We start from the raw sequence: 6,000 nt of genomic DNA, 5'->3' as shown, positions 1-6,000 counted from the left end.
TTGTTTGATATCCCTTGTGCAGAGACAATGTGACCTAGAAGAACTCTTGATAGGACAGTCTGTCAAAACATTGCTCTAAGTGTTCCCAATGCTCACGGATTAGACTATAGACATAAAAGTCATTGAGATACACCTCAATGAATTCATATAGATGGTTTTAGAAGGTAGCCATCATCACTCTTTGGAAAGTAGCAGGAGCGTTACAGAGCCCAAATGGCATCACTTTGTAAGCATAAGTTCCCCACTTGGTTGTAATGGTTGTTTTGAATTGGTCCTCTTTTGCGATGTGGACTTTCTTGTATCCGTTGAATCCATCCAAGAGGAAATAGAGCTCATGGCCTACCACTGTGTCCAACAATTGGTCTGTAAAAGGGATAGGGAAATGATCCTTCTTTGTCTTAGAATTCAGCTTTCGGAAGTCCACACATATTCGATGTTTCCTGTTATTCTTGGGTACTACCACAATGGGTGAAATCCATTTACTATTAACCACTGGATAAATGAACTCAGCTTCAATAATTCGGGCTTCACCATAGCAAAATAATTTGGATTCATGCACCTCTATCTTAGCCTCACAGGTTTGGCATTAGGCTCTAGATCGATGTGTTGTTGACATACTGTGGGATCAATACCCTTTAGATCTTTGTACAGCTATGCAAATACGTCTAAGTTTTCATTCAGTAGGTCTCGTAGAACCATTAGTTCCTCTTCTAGAAGATTCAGACCCACCTTTAGGTAATGTTCAGTACCTTTAGCATCCACGAACATCAAGTGCTTTTTACCTTTCACTTCACGTGTAAATATCCCACGAATTGCTTATGGGTAAATATCCCGACTCCTTCAATGGAGTGCTTTCATCTTCTGATGATGCACTAGAAAATGTCCTCTTCTAATGGAGACCTAGCTTGCTCTTTAGGAGGCTGAAAGGGTATCATTGAGGTTTCGGGTTTGGGTTGGGGATGAGTTACTTCTTGGCTCAAGGATTCATATTTTGAAGATGCATCTAAGAATGTCACATAACTAGAACCTTCTATGTTCGGTTTGAATTGCAGGGCTGGGAATTGTTAGCAAGGTGCATCATCGTTATCTTCTCTTAAGAATGGTAATTTTGGGCGATAAGAGCCACTGTTGAAGGAAATATTATTCTTCTTAATTCATTTCTTATAAAGGCTTTGCTCATGACGTGACTCATTAATCAGTCCAAAATGTACCATAATCATTCTGTGGATCAGAGAGGGATCTTCTGCTTTTGAGGCTTTAGAAAATTCTCACTCATCTCCGCCTTCTATGAGGTAGAATAGATCCTTCTGGCTCGCTTTCATAGTCTTCTTGTGAATTATTACATTCGTCCTCTTCAAATCATTAGGGGAGTTTTGAGGTCTCGAAAATGCCTTTTAGGATGTGGAGAGAGAGTGCTCTAGACCAATAAGAGCAAAGCCTCCGTAACGGAACTTCTAATTTAAAAAAAATAAAAAATCATTTTACAAAAATATATAAATATGATAATATTACGAATTTGTATTTTTATTATGTATTTTTAGTCTCTTATATTCGTGATTATGACATATTTTGCATTAATGGCATAGAGTCTCGGCTACTTTTATTTAATGATGTTTCTAGATTAATGATAATGACTGATGTAATCGAAATTCAAATTGGTGAAAAGCATGGCGCTCAGTTTTTTCCCTCGTTTCTTTTATTCCTCTATTGTTTTTCCCTCCGTTATGATAGCCTAGTCCTCTCTCTCTCTCTCTCTCTCTCTCTCTCTCTCTCTCTCTCTCTCTCTCTCTCTCTCTCTCTCTCTCTCTCTCTCTCTCTCTGTGTGTGCATGTATCTCTCTCTTCTACCATGGATACAGAAATTCGACCTTCAACAAGGCGTCCAAGCTCCCAAATCACATCCATATCAGTGTTTAACTCATTCCAAACTGATGGAAGATGGATTCCTACTATCATTAGCAAAGGTAGTTGGATCACCATGCAACAAGCAAAACGTGGAAAAAGGCAAAGACATGAGAGCTCGTTTATCTCTGCTTGGAAGGGCAGAATCCGAGATTTTAAGCTTGGAGCAAATAAGAATAGTATCAAAGAGGTACTAGTGCAACATGTGTTCATGCATAGAGAGCTGTGTTTGAAACCTGGATCTTCAAAGCTTCCAATGCATAGACCAAATTGTAAGAATTTGATTCTTAAAGTTTTTCCTTTCTTAAACATGGTTTAGGTTTTTCCATTATAATATTTGTTTGTCTTGTAGATGTCTATCCCTCTAATCTTGAGGAATGGCAACCAGTGGAATCTATTATTGATGTTATTGATGTTATACATGGTTCAATTGGAGAAGAAATGTATAGAGGTAGAAAGAAGACAGAGCTTGCAGAGAATGGAATATTCTTTTATGACCATTCTTATGTTATTCCTATGCGGTGTTGCCAATGGGGATCAATAAAACTCCTTCCTTTGCCAGATTTTTCAAGCTTTGAGTGGCCTTTGCCAAGTCCAGCTACTAGTGAGGGCTATAGATGTAAGATATTTTCTGAGATCCAGAAAGCACTAAAATCTAATATCTCAAGTAGGCTAAGCAAAGTTACTTTATTTATGCCTATTAATATATTTATTGATTTCTTCTCTAATATGGAGATAAGAATAACAAAAACCATGCTTTCAGTGAAGAGACTAACATATGATCATATCATACAATTTGTTGATGAAGGATGGGATACAAGGACAGAAGGAAAAATTATATGTAAGATAGATCAAGACTCTATAGCTTGTAAATATATGATTGCTACTCAAAATTTTATCCTTAGCTTTTACTATAGTCGATGGCATTTTGTTGGTAGTAGTCTAGTTGCTTTAGACCAGAATCTTAATGATTTCAGCAAGGATCCTATTGTGGATCTTGATATTTGGTTCAACGAGTATATTATTGCAATCTTAAAGATCAGAAAATCATGTACGCTACATCAAGTGAGGATGGATTTACAAAATGAAGACATTGAACTACCATGCTCCTTTGTATTCCAACTTGACAAGAAACGAGTAAGTTTTCACATCATATTATATCTACTTAGATGTATATCAAGATCTCACTTTCTAACTAACAAACATTTGTAATTTATTTTTTGCAGATATCGAAAAGGAGAGAAAATAAAATACACTGCAATGACATTCAAGAAAAGATATCTTTACTATCAATATAAAATACATGTACAAATTTTGTAGCAGATGTCTATCTGCCATCTCTATGAGATATACAAGGGCTGAAGGGCAAATTTCTATATATGAAGGCCTACAAGGCGATATGGCAAAGCTATTTCTTTTTTGGAGAACTATCCTTTCTAGGAGTCCTTTTGCCTTTCTTTGATGTCTTGGGTATAGAAGGTGTTGAAGCTGTGGATTTGCCTTCCGTGGTTATAGGCACCACATCTCCTTCATGGTGCAAATCCCCACCAATCTCTGTTGTTGGTTGTATACAATTGATTATCATATACTTCAAGAGCTTTGCTCTGATGTACCAAATATGCTCAGATGTATAGCAATCCTTCGAAAACTGTCACACATTTATAGAAAAAAGAGTTTTAGTTCATTATTGTTCTTACAATAGACTATATTTTTATCATCAATGGACTATTTTCAATTAATATCTATCTTAAAGTTTAGCATCTTTCATATTACCTTTACATGTTTATCATCATTAAGATAAACAAAGTTAACCATTCTTCTAGCATTTGCAATCACCCTCCAGCCACAAGAATGGCTATCATCCTGATGGGGACACTGCAACCACCAACACAAAGTAAAACTATAAAGAGGACGAATGGTAGTTCATAGAACAAACTCATGTTTCAATTATTTTAATGAATAACTTACTGCAACTTGTCTATATTGCATTGTTGCAAGCAAATCAGATGGCATAGGGGGTCTTTTCTCTAGCTCTTCAATTAATCTTTTGGCACCTCTGTATATAAAATATGTTGAAATTTAGAGTACTTACAAAAAAAAGAATTGAAATATCAAGGAGCCCTTGGATAATATAACTTACAATTTAGCATTTCCATGGCTTCCTTTCATAGAGTTGATTAAAAAGCATTGCTTATCCACAAGGTCTATTGCAATCAAGCTCCAATGAGAACTAAAAGCAATCATATCTCAACAAATTAGTAGGATAAAATCTCAAAAACTCTAATAGAATATTGAATCACTTACTTTTCATTATATGGAATTATAAGCAGCTCCAAAGTATCGAAGTCAATCAAATTGAGCCAGTGCTCAATAAAACTTGCATCAAGCTCATTCCTCATAAAGAATGAGATAGATGGATCAAAAACCTCAATTTTTTGTTGTATATCCAAAGGAAACTCATGCATTATACACCTAGAAAAGGCATAGAAATAGTGAGTATAAACAAGAAAAATCTTATTGCTAAAAAAATATCAAAAAGTATAAGTAATTATGGATGGACATACCTTAGGCCAGCAAGAATAAGACTGTCATTTACTTCTCTTCTTTTATCCTTAAGAATCTGAACACATGCAGCATCAAAGGAGATAACCTCAGTTCTTTTGCCTAAGTCACCAGGTAAGAAACAAAACACACTGAATCCTTTTGGATTAGTTGCTTCAAGAAGGGTGGCTAGCTCATTTTCAAAGGACTCTAGTTGCTCTATTTCCCTTTCTTCAACCCTTTGCCTCCTATACTCTCTCCATTTATCTGCTTGTTCCTCTTTAGCCTTCTCCTCTTTTTCATGTTGCCTTGTATCCTTCTCATGGGTGACATCCTCAACCCTGACACCAGAATCATCTTTCTTTCTTCTAGCTGGGGGCACATTAAGGATATTAAATGTCTTCATATCAGTGAGGGGAATTGGCTCAAGGACCTTTGAAAATCTATATCTTAGCCTCCTAAGAATTACCATGTCCTTGTCCATGAGTGTGAGCCTATGAGCATGAGCAGCACAAATGTAGGCATCTTGGAAAAACTCAATTAGAAAATCCTCTGTGGCTTCTTGTATACAATTAAGAGCTGTTCTTGTCCATCTGAAACTATCCAAACTATATCTGTCACAAATTTCCCTGACAAGCCTCTGAAAAGACAACTTTGGAATTGCATTGTCAAGAGCATTTACTGCCTTCCTAATCTCCCTTAGACACCTGACATTTTGAGAAAACCTTCTCCTTGGCTTTGACTTTCTAGACAGCTTCTGAGGCTTTGAAGACTGATGAATCTTTGATGCTAAATCCCTAGGATCAATCTTCTGTTTTCTTGCTGTTGCCTTAGTCCTAGCCATCTGCCAAAAAAACATATGTTACTTATTCTCCAGCATGTAAAGCAAAACGCAAGTCCCAGACAAGAGTTATCTATGCTGCATGGCGTTTTCTAGTATCAGCTGAATTTTTCTCGAGCTGTCTAGTGAAACGCGAGTGTCAAGCAGGGGGGCCTCCTTGCAGCTGCTTCTTTTCGCGTTTCACCGGACTTGTTGTCCATTGTGTCCAGTGAAACGCGAATTTAAGCCAGGAAACCTGCTTGAAGTACCTTATTTTCGCGTTTCACCGGACAGCTCATGAATAGCATAAAAATTGACCAAGGAAAGCTTTTAAGATTACTTAAAATACCCAAAGAATTAGGGAGGAAAGAAACAGTCACCGAGAGCATGGAATTCTCAGATAAGTAATTATTTACAGCAGCATGGATTTCAGATAGCTCATGCAGATCACAGTAAGATTTTCTTAAATATCCACAATATTAAGGAATGCTTTCACTGTGGAAAAAATTCTTTTGTAGTGGTCATGAGCTAATAATAACATAAAGGATTAAGGAAAAATATCGAAACAATGCATTGAATGGAGCTTGTTATTGAAAAGCAAGATGCAGAAACCATACCTTCTTCTTAGCTTGTTCTTCACAATTTCAGCCTAAAGATGACAATATGCTTGAAGGTTTGCTTTGTTGGGGAAGCAGTGAAATGCTTGGAGATTGGAAGGAAATGGGTGGAGACTGGAAG

Source organism: Lygodium microphyllum, chromosome 20 (genome assembly GCF_053477565.2).
Source record: "Lygodium microphyllum isolate KBCC chromosome 20, Lygodium_microphyllum_v1.1.10, whole genome shotgun sequence".
Taxonomy (NCBI): Eukaryota; Viridiplantae; Streptophyta; class Polypodiopsida; order Schizaeales; family Lygodiaceae; genus Lygodium; species Lygodium microphyllum.
The sequence above is the reverse complement of the archived record's forward strand: the minus strand, read 5'-3'. Positions refer to the sequence as shown.